This window comes from Leptinotarsa decemlineata, unplaced genomic scaffold (assembly GCF_025532065.1).
Source record: "Leptinotarsa decemlineata unplaced genomic scaffold, Ldec_3_MD MMD2_tig00026328_RagTag_RagTag, whole genome shotgun sequence".
NCBI lineage: Eukaryota > Metazoa > Arthropoda > Insecta > Coleoptera > Chrysomelidae > Leptinotarsa > Leptinotarsa decemlineata.
The window spans coordinates 90542-106110 of record NW_027412688.1 but is presented as its reverse complement, the minus strand read 5'-3'; the positions used below and the strand labels follow the sequence as shown (position 1 = coordinate 106110).

At 36.9% G+C, this 15569-nt stretch overlaps 1 long non-coding RNA gene across 1 annotated transcript; it reads right to left on the bottom strand.

The window, feature by feature from the left end:
* Window positions 1–5872: 5872 nt before the first annotated feature.
* Window positions 5873–7078, bottom strand: LOC141485520 (uncharacterized). Its single transcript, XR_012467263.1, has 2 exons — window positions 6882–7078; window positions 5873–6803 (listed from the first exon to the last, which is right to left on the bottom strand). It is a non-coding gene; the product is annotated as an uncharacterized lncRNA (long non-coding RNA).
* Between the last annotated feature and the right edge of the window lie 8491 nt (window positions 7079–15569).

Genomic DNA, 15569 nt, shown 5'->3' with positions numbered 1-15569 from the left:
AACGGTTGAATAAAATTTATAAACTGACAGATAAATCAAGGGATTTGTTAACAAATTTGGAATCAACTGAGAAAGGTGTAGACGTTAGGGAAAGGAATTATGAATATCTTAACTGGATTCGAGTTTGATTCGATCGGTTACCGTTTAGAGTCAATTTCCCGTTTTTGTTTTGTATGCTATATAAGTTCCGGGGTTGATCAAGCGGGTGGCGCTCTACCCTCCATCTTATCCACGCCCTTCTTCACTGTTAAAAAGCTGGCGGCCTACCCTGGGAGCTATGATCTCTCTCTATCTAGTCTAAATTTTATTTTGTTGAAAGTGAAGTTCACGCGGACGCCACCTAGTGTTCACTAGCTGAACTTATTGGAATACGGATCCAATAGAAATGTAGAAATTTTTCTGGCTATGGAATGTTTCATTGTCGGGGTTACATAGTTCGTACCCTCACAAACAGATGGCAAAAAAGGTGCCAAATCAATTTTTTTCTTTCCGTGAATTACATCCGATTACATTACTCAAAGCATTGGGTATCATTATGAAACTATACTGTGACGCAACTCCCTCTCCTAACCCTTGAATTTTTTTAGTACAGAAGAGTCATTGTAGAAACCGAGTATTCCTATCGAGTATTCTAATTGGTTCGTTTACAAAATGATATGCTATTTAACGGCTCGTATTATCGTTCATTTCTGAAACAGATAGATATCAAGTTGACAATGTTATTGAATTTTAAAATAAGATTCGTTGATAGAAAAGTTTACGCGGACGCCACCTAGAGTTGACTAGCAGAACTTACCGGAATGAAGAGCCAATGGAAATGTAGAAATTTTTGTGCCTATGGAATGTTTTCATGTCGAGGTTATATAGTTCACGCCTTCACAGATAGATGGCAAAGGAGGTCCAATAGGTCATATGCATGTAATATAAAATAGCTCATTTTAATTTTTTTCTTAATCTATTTTGATACCAGATCAATGTAAATGAGTTCACATGACTATATACTTTATAAATTTTGAATAGTTCATAATTGAACTACATACATTCAACAGAAGTACATCTATGTTGATTCTCTTCTTTTACTTGTATGAGACTGAAGCTTTACTTTTCATAAAGTTATTTTGTCTGAACTCGGACGTAATTTTACAAAACCCACAAAAAATCATGATTACTTTCATAATCGATAATGATCCCATGTTATTCAAAGTCTAAAGTCAGAAAATCGAGATTGAAGTCATTGAATTAAATGAAATCAAAACCATTGTGAAATGATATACAACAAAATAAATGTCAGGAATAATTCTCAGATGATGTGGTGCTGCAGGTTTTTCCGTGTTTTCCTGCAGCTGAAAAAGCAAATGCGCCACTGGAATCAATGAAGTCGCCCCGGAGCGCCAATTAATTTTTATTGTTGTATTTATTTTATTTTTATCGTTGTTTTGACACATAGTAATAATTCTGTAATTAAATATTCCAGTAATTCTCCCAAAATGTGGTAGATCGGTGACCAGAGCCGAGTTTAAAACTGTGATGTGATCTAAGTTTCAACTGTCTCAGGAGCCAAGTTTCGACTGTGAAGGATGACGGGTTTCAATTTTGACGGGAGCTCAGTTTCAACTGAGGAAAAAGACCAGTTTGAACTGTTGCAGGAGTCGTGTTTCAACTGTGGCGGGTGCTGACGGGTCCCAAATGATATGCTATTCACTGGCTCGTATCATCGTTTATTCCTGAAAGAGATGGATATTGAATCGTTAATAAATTGGTGGATGTAGCCGTCACTACGTGGTAGGAAATCATGAAACTCTTTATGTTTTTTACCTCTTTTATTTTTAACTTACGTTACTGCAGTTTCATCCTATACGGCGTTACGGTTTCATTTTGTCATTTATTCTGTTTTGAGGTCGACGACTATTTAAACCTGAAATGAATACTTCCTTGAAAGTTTTGGGATATTTTAATACCTCGTCATTCGTTTAGTTCTCATTCACTGACAAACAACTATACAAGGATATATTCGAACGCATTAATTATATTCGAACACATATTCGAATCCCTTTAAGGATTCCGTGCTCTGACGGAACACGGAACGGTGAATTGACGACTTTGGTTCCGTGAATGTCTTGCCGCCGAGATTCAAAATTTGTTGTGATACTTTTGGTAGCCATTTGCTAATTTTCGAGTTTATGTCTAAACTTCTCGATTTTTCGGATTAACCAAGTATGATCATCTTTTATAAGAATAGGAAATTTTTATTCTTGGCATTTGGATGCTGGTAAAACATTCAACTCACTTGTTGGATTCGATTGCTTATGGAGAACAGAATCTTACTGATTTGAATTTTGGCTTCTTGGGACAAAAGTAAACCTATAGGCCACACGACACTACAGGCGAGTTGATATTTATCAACGAGACAACTCATATTTTCAGAGAATGAGCTTGATCATTCTGTCCAGACTCCAGACGTATCGTCCCGGACATCACTTCCAGTGAACCGTTTCCATCTAATATGAATTGTTTCATTTTAGGCTTTCTTTCATCTGAATACCGCTTCCTCGTGTTAGTATTGCTATAAGACTAGACATCCTTGCATGAATGCCTAATACAGTAGTAGCAGTAGTTAGTAGTTAACCGCTGTTGTACCGATCACAATTGTTGTACGGACAGAGCACTGCAGACCTAAGTTTGTAACTCTAAAACCATTCTTGTTCTGCAAGCCACCTTGAGGGAGACACACACATATAAGCTTAGTTATTAAGATAGGGACAAATAACTTATCAGAGACTAGATTTTTGATGCTTGATCTATTATCTCAACAAAGATTTATGTTCTTCAAACCTGCCCAAAAGGGGAAGAATATTAGTGTAGGATATATGCTTTTATGCCTATGTAGATGAATTCATTCTCTCGACCTACTGTAAGCTGGCGATATAGCTATGAAGGGGTGTTGGTGAGGAAACTTTTTTGCAGTTTGAGTCGAACTGCAGTTCATCGAGCAATACGTGAAGTATCAATTCGAATAGTTGAAGTGATGGGTGCAGGCAGAATGTATAGTATTCCCTCAGAATATTCGGGAAAGGAATGTATTGAAAATGGCTTTCATGGAGAAATGGAGAGGACAATTTGCTATAGAAGGAATGAGGGTTAGAGATAGAATTGTCCAGCAGTATTACCTGTTGTAATTTGTAGGAAATCGAACTGTAAACTCTACTGAACCAGATTTTAATCATGAATATACAAACGATACATTTTATATATTAACAATGACATTAAAACTCATTCAATCAACAAAGATTCCAAGGAATCATAAAAACAAGATCAATCGAAATGAAGTGAACATGGATTACTTCAACACTCCCACTGTTTGTTCACTTCGAAGACGTTACCCACAGACCTTGTCGATTTCTTGAAAATTTTTCTCGTGGTAAGGGTTTGGTTAAAATATCTGCCAACTGGTTTTCTGATTGGGTGTAAACAACAGTGATATTTTTTTCGTTTGTGATGATCATCATAGCTCATCAAGTTTATAGCACTTCTATTATCAACAAAAAGTTCCGTTGGATTTGAAACGTCAACATCAATTTCTGTAAGCAACCTTCTCAACCATATTATTTCTTGTGCGGCATCCCAAGCTGCAATATATTCAGATTCTGTCGTGGATGTTGCAACACTTTTGTCGTTGAGATGTCCATGTAACTGGACAACCTGATAATAAAGTAACATAGCCAGTTGTTGAATATCTAGTATCAATGTCTCCTGCAAAATCTGCATCTGAATACGCTTTTAAATATTCGTTGCTCCCACCATTGTATAGAATTCCATAACTTTTAGTACCCTTTAGGTATCTGAAAATACGTTTGACTGCTTCCCAGTGCTGCTTTCCTGGATTTTCCAAACCTTCTGCTAACTCTGCTCACTGAGAATGATATATCTGGACGAGTGACAACCGCTAAAAACATGCTTCTCTGTACGGAATATTTTTCATATATTATTTTTCTTCCTCGTTTTGGGGGCTTTGAGCTGCATTCAGAATAACATTCATTGTGGAAGTCCATTTTGTGTCTCTTATGTGGTGGTTCCACATCATCTCTCTGGGGCATAGTCTTTGATGTTGACGGTTGGTTTATGTTCTTCAAACCTGCCCAAAAGGGGAAGAATATTAGTGTAGGATATATGCTTTTATGCCTATGTAGATGAATTTATTCTCTCAACCTACTGTAAGCTGGCGATATAGCTATATCAAAGGTAAAGTATAACTTCAAAACAGCGACGTCTCAAGTATCGAAGAGACATCCTCCTTTTTTCCTAGGGGTGCCTGGGTTCATTAAAGTCCCCTTAGAATTGAAATATTTGTGCTATAGGTGTAATATAATTTATATCTTATGAACATTTTGGTATTGTTTACAATTAGAAAAGTGAAATCTTCTCACATTTGAAACTTTGTGGCCTCAGGAGCTCAAGGCTCCCTGCCCTGCCAGTATTATAGGGGGAGTCCTATAATAACGGTTGAATAAAATTTATAAACTGACAGATAAATCAAGGGATTTGTTAACAAATTTGGAATCAACTGAGAAAGGTGTAGATGTTAGGGAAAGGAATTATGAATATTTTAACTGGATTCGAGTTTGATTCGATCGGTTACCGTTTACAGTTAATTTCCCGTTTTTGCAAACAACTATACAAGGATATATTCGAACGCATTAATTATATTCGAACACATATTCGAATCCCTTTAAGGATTCCGTGCTCCGACGGAACACGGAACGGTGAATTGACGACTTTGGTTCCGTGAATGTCTTGCCGCCGAAATTCAAAATTTGTTGTGATACTTTTGGTAGCCATTTGCTAATTTTCGAGTTTATGTCTAAACTTCTCGATTTTTCGGATTAATCAAGTATGATCATCTTTTATAAGAATAGGAAATTTTTATTCTTGGCATTTGGATGCTGGTAAAACATTCAACTCACTTGTTGGATTCCATTGCTTATGGAGAACAGAATCTTACTGATTTGAATTTTGGCTTCTTGGGACAAAAGTAAACCTATAGGCCACACGACACTACAGGCGAGTTGATATTTATCAACGAGACAACTCATATATTCAGAGAATGAGCTTGATCATTCTGTCCAGACTCCAGACGTATCGTCCCGGACATCACTTCCAGTGAACCGTTTCCATCTAATATGAATTGTTTCATTTTAGGCTTTCTTTCATCTGAATACCGCTTCCTCGTGTTAGTATTGCTATAAGACTAGACATCCTTGCATGAATGCCTAATACAGTAGTAGCAGTAGTTAGTAGTTAACCGCTGTTGTACCGATCACAATTGTTGTACGGACAGAGCACTGCAGACCTAAGTTTGTAACTCTAAAACCATTCTTGTTCTGCAAGCCACCTTGAGGGAGACACACACATATAAGCTTAGTTATTAAGATAGGGACAAATAACTTATCAGAGACTAGATTTTTGATGCTTGATCTATTATCTCAACAAAGATTTATGTTCTTCAAACCTGCCCAAAAGGGGAAGAATATTAGTGTAGGATATATGCTTTTATGCCTATGTAGATGAATTCATTCTCTCGACCTACTGTAAGCTGGCGATATAGCTATGAAGGGGTGTTGGTGAGGAAACTTTTTTGCAGTCTGAGTCGAACTGCAGTTCATCGAGCAATACATGAAGTATCAATTCGAATAGTTGAAGTGATGGGTGCAGAATGTATAGTATTCCCTCAGAATATTCGGGAAAGGAATGTATTGAAAATGGCTCTCATGGAGAAATGGAGAGGACAATTTGCTGTAGAAGGAATGAGGGTTAGAGATAGAATTGTCTAGCAGTATTACCTGTTGTAATTTGTAGGAAATCGAACTGTAAACTCTACTGAACCAGGTTTTAATCATGAATATACAAACGATACATTTTATATGTATTAACAATGACATTAAAACTCATTCAATCAACAACGATTTCCAAGGAATCATAAAAACAAGATCAATCGAAATGAAGTGAACATGGATTACTTCAACACTCCCACTCTTTGTTCACTTCGAAGACGTTACCCAAGACCTTGTCGATTTGTTGAAAATTTTTCTCGTGGTAAGGGTTTGGTTAAAATATCTGCCAACTGGTTTTCTGATTGGGTGTAAACAACAGTGATATTTTTTTCGTTTGTGATGATCATAATAGCTCATCAAGTTTATAGCACTTCTATTATCAACAAAAAGTTCCGTTGGATTTGAAACGTCAACATCAATTTCTTTAAGCAACCTTCTCAACCATATTATTTCTCGTGCGGCATCCCAAGCTGCAATATATTCAGATTCTGTCGTGGATGTTGCAACACTTTTGTCGTTGAGATGTCCATGTAACTGGACAACCTGATAATAAAGTAACATAGCCAGTTGTTGAATATCTAGTATCAATGTCTCCTGCAAAATCTGCATCTGAATACGCTTTTAAATATTCGTTGCTCCCACCATTGTATAGAATTCCATAACTTTTAGTACCCTTTAGGTATCTGAAAATACGTTTGACTGCTTTCCAGTGCTGCTTTCCTGGATTTTCCAAATATCTGCTAACTCTGCTCACTGAGAATGATATATCTGGACGAGTGACAACCGCTAAAAACATGCTTCTCTGTACGGAATATTTTTCATATATTATTTTTCTTCCTCGTTTTGGGGGCTTTGAGCTGCATTCAGAATAACATTCATTGTGGAAGTCCATTTTGTGTCTCTTATGTGGTGGTTCCACATCATCTCTCTGGGGCATAGTCTTTGATGTTGACGGTTGGTTTATGTTCTTCAAACCTGCCCAAAAGGGGAAGAATATTAGTGTAGGATATATGCTTTTATGCCTATGTAGATGAATTCATTCTCTCAACCTACTGTAAGCTGGCGATATGGCTATATCTAAGGTAAAGTATAACTTCAAAACAGCGACGTCTCAAGTATCGAAGAGACATCCTCCTTTTTTCCTTGGGGAGCCTGGGTTCATTAAAGTCCCCTTAGAATTGAAACATTTGTGCTATAGGTGTAATATAATTTATATCTTATGAACATTTTGGTATTGTTTACAATTAGAAAAGTGAAATCTTCTCACATTTGAAACTTTGTGGCCTCAGGAGCTCAAGGCTCCCTGCCCTGCCAGTATTATAGGGGGAGTCCTATAATAACGGTTGAATAAAATTTATAAACTGACAGATAAATCAAGGGATTTGTTAACAAATTTGGAATCAACTGAGAAAGGTGTAGATGTTAGGGAAGGGAATTATGAATATTTTAACTGGATTCGAGTTTGATTCGATCGGTTACCGTTTACAGTTAATTTCCCGTTTTTGCAAACAACTATACAAGGAATATATTCGAACACATATTCGAATCCCTTTAAGGATTCCGTGCTCCGACGGAACACGGAACGGTGAATTGACGACTTTGGTTCCGTGAATGTCTTTCCGCCGAAATTTAAAATTTGTTGTGATACTTTTGGTAGCCATTTGCTAATTTTCGAGTTTATGTCTAAACTTCTCGATTTTTCGGATTAATCAAGTATGATCATCTTTTATAAGAATAGGAAATTTTTATTCTTGGCATTTGGATGCTGGTAAAACATTCAACTCACTTGTTGGATTCAATTGCTTATGGAGAACAGAATCTTACTGATTTGAATTTTGGCTTCTTGGGACAAAAGTAAACCTATAGGCCACACGACACTACAGGCGAGTTGATATTTATCAACGAGACAACTCATATATTCAGAGAATGAGCTTGATCATTCTGTCCAGACTCCAGACGTATCGTCCCGGACATCACTTCCAGTGAACCGTTTCCATCTAATATGAATTGTTTCATTTTAGGCTTTCTTTCATCTGAATACCGCTTCCTCGTGTTAGTATTGCTATAAGACTAGACATCCTTGCATGAATGCCTAATACAGTAGTAGCAGTAGTTAGTAGTTAACCGCTGTTGTACCGATCACAATTGTTGTACGGACAGAGCACTGCAGACCTAAGTTTGTAACTCTAAAACCATTCTTGTTCTGCAAGCCACCTTGAGGGAGACACACACATATAAGCTTAGTTATTAAGATAGGGACAAATAACTTATCAGAGACTAGATTTTTGATGCTTGATCTATTATCTCAACAAAGATTTATGTTCTTCAAACCTGCCCAAAAGGGGAAGAATATTAGTGTAGGATATATGCTTTTATGCCTATGTAGATGAATTCATTCTCTCGACCTACTGTAAGCTGGCGATATAGCTATAAAGGGGTGTTGGTGAGGAAACTTTTTTGCAGTTTGAGTCGAACTGCAGTTCATCGAGCAATACATGAAGTATCAATTCGAATAGTTGAAGTGATGGGTGCAGAATGTATAGTATTTCCTCAGAATATTCGGGAAAGGAATGTATTGAAAATGGCTCTCATGGAGAAATGGAGAGGACAATTTGCTGTAGAAGGAATGAGGGTTAGAGATAGAATTGTCTAGCAGTATTACCTGTTGTCATTTGTAGGAAATCGAACTGTAAACTCTACTGAACCAGGTTTTAATCATGAATATACAAACGATACATTTTATATGTATTAACAATGACATTAAAACTCATTCAATCAACAACGATTTCCAAGGAATCATAAAAACAAGATCAATCGAAATGAAGTGAACATGGATTACTTCAACACTCCCACTGTTTGTTCACTTCGAAGACGTTACCCACAGACCTTGTCGATTTGTTGAAAATTTTTTCTCGTGGTAAGGGTTTGGTTAAAATATCTGCCAACTGGTTTTCTGATTGGGTGTAAACAACAGTGATATTTTTTTCGTTTGTGATGATCATTATAGCTCATCAAGTTTATAGCACTTCTATTATCAACAAAAAGTTCCGTTGGATTTGAAACGTCAACATCAATTTCTTTAAGCAACCTTCTCAACCATATTATTTCTCGTGCGGCATCCCAAGCTGCAATATATTCAGATTCTGTCGTGGATGTTGCAACACTTTTGTCGTTGAGATGTCCATGTAACTGGACAACCTGATAATAAAGTAACATAGCCAGTTGTTGAATATCTAGTATCAATGTCTCCTGCAAAATCTGCATCTGAATACGCTTTTAAATATTCGTTGCTCCCACCATTGTATAGAATTCCATAACTTTTAGTACCCTTTAGGTATCTGAAAATACGTTTGACTGCTTTCCAGTGCTGCTTTCCTGGATTTTCCAAATATCTGCTAACTCTGCTCACTGAGAATGATATATCTGGACGAGTGACAACCGCTAAAAACATGCTTCTCTGTACGGAATATTTTTCATATATTATTTTTCTTCCTCGTTTTGGGGGCTTTGAGCTGCATTCAGAATAACATTCATTGTGGAAGTCCATTTTGTGTCTCTTATGTGGTGGTTCCACATCATCTCTCTGGGGCATAGTCTTTGATGTTGACGGTTGGTTTATGTTCTTCAAACCTGCCCAAAAGGGGAAGAATATTAGTGTAGGATATATGCTTTTATGCCTATGTAGATGAATTCATTCTCTCAACCTACTGTAAGCTGGCGATATGGCTATATCTAAGGTAAAGTATAACTTCAAAACAGCGACGTCTCAAGTATCGAAGAGACATCCTCCTTTTTTCCTTGGGGAGCCTGGGTTCATTAAAGTCCCCTTAGAATTGAAACATTTGTGCTACAGGTGTAATATAATTTATATCTTATGAACATTTTGGTATTGTTTACAATTAGAAAAGTGAAATCTTCTCACATTTGAAACTTTGTGGCCTCAGGAGCTCAAGGCTCCCTGCCCTGCCAGTATTATAGGGGGAGTCCTATAATAACGGTTGAATAAAATTTATAAACTGACAGATAAATCAAGGGATTTGTTAACAAATTTGGAATCAACTGAGAAAGGTGTAGACGTTAGGGAAAGGAATTATGAATATCTTAACTGGATTCGAGTTTGATTCGATCGGTTACCGTTTAGAGTCAATTTCCCGTTTTTGTTTTGTATGCTATATAAGTTCCAGGGTTGATCAAGCGGGTGGCGCTCTACCCTCCATCTTATCCACGCCCTTCTTCACTGTTAAAAAGCTGGCGGCCTACCCTGGGAGCTATGATCTCTCTCTATCTAGTCTAAATTTTATTTTGTTGAAAGTGAAGTTCACGCGGACGCCACTAGTGTTCACTAGCTGAACTTATTGGAATACGGATCCAATAGAAATGTAGAAATTTTTCTGGCTATGGAATGTTTCATTGTCGGGGTTACATAGTTCGTACCCTCACAAACAGATGGCAAAAAAGGTGCCAATCAATTTTTTTCTTTCCGTGATTTACATCCGATTACATTACTCAAAGCATTGGGTATCATTATGAACTATACTGTGACGCAACTCCCTCTCTCTAACCCTTGAATTTTTTTAGTACAGAAGAGTCATTGTAGAAACCGAGTATTCCTATCGAGTATTCTAATTGGTTCGTTTACAAAATGATATGCTATTTAACGGCTCGTATTATCGTTCATTTCTGAAACAGATAGATATCAAGTTGACAATGTTATTGAATTTTAAAATAAGATTCGTTGATAGAAAAGTTTACGCGGACGCCACCTAGAGTTGACTAGCAGAACTTACTGGAATGAAGAGCCAATGGAAATGTAGAAATTTTTGTGCCTATGGAATGTTTTCATGTCGAGGTTATATAGTTCACGCCTTCACAGATAGATGGCAAAGGAGGTCCAATAGGTCATATGCTGTAATATAAAATAGCTCATTTTAATTTTTTTCTTAATCTATTTTGATACCAAATCAATGTAAATGAGTTCACATGACTATATACTTTATAAATTTTGAATAGTTCATAATTGAACTACATACATTCAACAGAAGTACATCTATGTTGATTCTCTTCTTTTACTTGTATGAGACTGAAGCTTTACTTTTCATAAAGTTATTTTGTCTGAACTCGGACGTAATTTTACAAAACCCACAAAAAATCATGATTACTTTCATAATCGATAATGATCCCATGTTATTCAAAGTCTAAAGTCAGAAATCGAGATTGAAGTCATTGAATTAAATGAAATCAAACCATTGTGAAATGATATACAACAAAATAAATGTCAGGAATAATTCTCAGATGATGTGGTGCTGCAGGTTTTTCCGGTTTTCCTGCAGCTGAAAAAGCAAATGCGCCACTGGAATCAATGAAGTCGCCCCGGAGCGCCAATTAATTTTTATTGTTGTATTTATTTTATTTTTATCGTTGTTTTAACACATAGTAATAATTCTGTAATTAAATATTCCAGTAATTCTCCCCAAAATGTGGTAGATCGGTGACCAGAGCCGAGTTTAAACTGTGATGTGATCTAAGTTTCAACTGTCTCAGGAGCCAAGTTTCGACTGTGAAGGATGACGGGTTTCAATTTTGACGGGAGCTCAGTTTCAACTGAGGAAAAAGACCAGTTTGAACTGTTGCAGGAGTCGTGTTTCAACTGTGGCGGGTGCTGACGGGTCCCAAATGATATGCTATTCACTGGCTCGTATCATCGTTTATTCCTGAAAGAGATGGATATTGAATCGTTAATAAATTGGTGGATGTAGCCGTCACTACGTGGTAGGAAATCATGAAACTCTTTATGTTTTTACCTCTTTTATTTTTAACTTACGTTACTGCAGTTTCATCCTATACGGCGTTACGGTTTCATTTTGTCATTTATTCTGTTTTGAGGTCGACGACTATTTAAACCTGAAATGAATACTTCCTTGAAAGTTTTGGGATATTTTAATACCTCGTCATTCGTTTAGTTCTCATTCACTGACAAACAACTATACAAGGATATATTCGAACGCATTAATTATATTCGAACACATATTCGAATCCCTTTAAGGATTCCGTGCTCTGACGGAACACGGAACGGTGAATTGACGACTTTGGTTCCGTGAATGTCTTGCCGCCGAGATTCAAAATTTGTTGTGATACTTTTGGTAGCCATTTGCTAATTTTCGAGTTTATGTCTAAACTTCTCGATTTTTCGGATTAACCAAGTATGATCATCTTTTATAAGAATAGGAAATTTTTATTCTTGGCATTTGGATGCTGGTAAAACATTCAACTCACTTGTTGGATTCGATTGCTTATGGAGAACAGAATCTTACTGATTTGAATTTTGGCTTCTTGGGACAAAAGTAAACCTATAGGCCACACGACACTACAGGCGAGTTGATATTTATCAACGAGACAACTCATATTTCAGAGAATGAGCTTGATCATTCTGTCCAGACTCCAGACGTATCGTCCCGGACATCACTTCCAGTGAACCGTTTCCATCTAATATGAATTGTTTCATTTTAGGCTTTCTTTCATCTGAATACCGCTTCCTCGTGTTAGTATTGCTATAAGACTAGACATCCTTGCATGAATGCCTAATACAGTAGTAGCAGTAGTTAGTAGTTAACCGCTGTTGTACCGATCACAATTGTTGTACGGACAGAGCACTGCAGACCTAAGTTTGTAACTCTAAAACCATTCTTGTTCTGCAAGCCACCTTGAGGGAGACACACACACATATAAGCTCAGTTATTAAGATAGGGACAAATAACTTATCAGAGACTAGATTTTTGATGCTTGATCTATTATCTCAACAAATATTTATGTTCTTCAAACTGCCCAAAAGGGGAAGAATATTAGTGTAGGATATATGGTTTTATGCCTATGTAGATGAATTCATTCTCTCGACCTACTGTAAGCTGGCGACATAGCTATAAAGGGGTGTTGGTGAGGAAACTTTTTTGCAGTTTGAGTCGAACTGCAGTTCATCGAGCAATACGTGAAGTATCAATTCGAATAGTTGAAGTGATGGGTGCAGGCAGAATGTATAGTATTCCCTCAGAATATTCGGGAAAGGAATGTATTGAAAATGGCTTTCATGGAGAAATGGAGAGGACAATTTGCTGTAGAAGGAATGAGGGTTAGAGATAGAATTGTCCAGCAGTATTACCTGTTGTAATTTGTAGGAAATCGAACTGTAAACTCTACTGAACCAGATTTTAATCATGAATATACAAACGATACATTTTATATATTAACAATGACATTAAAACTCATTCAATCAACAAAGATTTCAAGGAATCATAAAAACAAGATCAATCGAAATGAAGTGAACATGGATTACTTCAACACTCCCACTGTTTGTTCACTTCGAAGACGTTACCCACAGACCTTGTCGATTCTTGAAAATTTTTCTCGTGGTAAGGGTTTGGTTAAAATATCTGCCAACTGGTTTTCTGATTGGGTGTAAACAACAGTGATATTTTTTTCGTTTGTGATGATCATCATAGCTCATCAAGTTTATAGCACTTCTATTATCAACAAAAAGTTCCGTTGGATTCGAAACGTCAACATCAATTTCTGTAAGCAACCTTCTCAACCATATTATTTCTCGTGCGGCATCCCAAGCTGCAATATATTCAGATTCTGTCGTGGATGTTGCAACACTTTTGTCGTTGAGATGTCCATGTAACTGGACAACCTGATAATAAAGTAACATAGCCAGTTGTTGAATATCTAGTATCAATGTCTCCTGCAAAATCTGCATCTGAATACGCTTTTAAATATTCGTTGCTCCACCATTGTATAGAATTCCATAACTTTTAGTACCCTTTAGGTATTGAAAATACGTTTGACTGCTTTCCAGTGCTGCTTTCCTGGATTTTCCAAATATCTGCTAACTCTGCTCACTGAGAATGATATATCTGGACGAGTGACAACCGCTAAAAACATGCTTCTCTGTACGGAATATTTTTCATATATTATTTTTCTTCTCGTTTTGGGGCTTTGAGCTGCATTCAGAATAACATTCATTGTGGAAGTCCATTTTGTGTCTCTTATGTGGTGGTTCCACATCATCTCTCTGGGGCATAGTCTTTGATGTTGACGGTTGGTTTATGTTCTTCAAACCTGCCCAAAAGGGGAAGAATATTAGTGTAGGATATATGCTTTTATGCCTATGTAGATGAATTCATTCTCTCAACCTACTGTAAGCTGGCGATATAGCTATATCAAAGGTAAGTATAACTTCAAAACAGCGACGTCTCAAGTATCGAAGAGACATCCTCCTTTTTTCCTTGGGGAGCCTGGGTTCATTAAAGTCCCTTAGAATTGAAACATTTGTGCTATAGGTGTAATATAATTTATATCTTATGAACATTTTGGTATTGTTTACAATTAGAAAAGTGAAATCTTCTCACATTTGAAACTTTGTGGCCTCAGGAGCTCAAGGCTCCCTGCCCTGCCAGTATTATAGGGGGAGTCCTATAATAACGGTTGAATAAAATTTATAAACTGACAGATAAATCAAGGGATTTGTTAACAAATTTGGAATCAACTGAGAAAGGTGTAGATGTTAGGGAAAGGAATTATGAATATTTTAACTGGATTCGAGTTTGATTCGATCGGTTACCGTTTACAGTTAATTTCCCGTTTTTGCAAACAACTATACAAGGATATATTCGAACGCATTAATTATATTCGAACACATATTCGAATCCCTTTAAGGATTCCGTGCTCCGACGGAACACGGAACGGTGAATTGACGACTTTGGTTCCGTGAATGTCTTGCCGCCGAAATTCAAAATTTGTTGTGATACTTTTGGTAGCCATTTGCTAATTTTCGAGTTTATGTCTAAACTTCTCGATTTTTCGGATTATTCAAGTATGATCATCTTTTATAAGAATAGGAAATTTTTATTCTTGGCATTTGGATGCTGGTAAAACATTCAACTCACTTGTTGGATTCCATTGCTTATGGAGAACAGAATCTTACTGATTTGAATTTTGGCTTCTTGGGACAAAAGTAAACCTATAGGCCACACGACACTACAGGCGAGTTGATATTTATCAACGAGACAACTCATATATTCAGAGAATGAGCTTGATCATTCTGTCCAGACTCCAGACGTATCGTCCCGGACATCATTCCAGTGAACCGTTTCCATCTAATATGAATTGTTTCATTTTAGGCTTTCTTTCATCTGAATACCGCTTCCTCGTGTTAGTATTGCTATAAGACTAGACATCCTTGCATGAATGCCTAATACAGTAGTAGCAGTAGTTAGTAGTTAAACCGCTGTTTGTACCGATCACAATTGTTGTACGGACAGAGCACTGCAGACCTAAGTTTGTAACTCTAAAACCATTCTTGTTCTGCAAGCCACCTTGAGGGAGACACACACATATAAGCTTAGTTATTAAGATAGGGACAAATAACTTATCAGAGACTAGATTTTTGATGCTTGATCTATTATCTCAACAAAGATTTTATGTTCTTCAAACCTGCCCAAAAGGGGAAGAATATTAGTGTAGGATATATGCTTTTATGCCTATGTAGATGAATTCATTCTCTCGACCTACTGTAAGCTGGCGATATAGCTATGAAGGGGTGTTGGTGAGGAAACTTTTTTTGCAGTCTGAGTCGAACTGCAGTTCATCGAGCAATACATGAAGTATCAATTCGAATAGTTGAAGTGATGGGTGCAGAATGTATAGTACGAGTAGCTGTAAAGAAGATCTTCAGAAATTGCCAAGAAT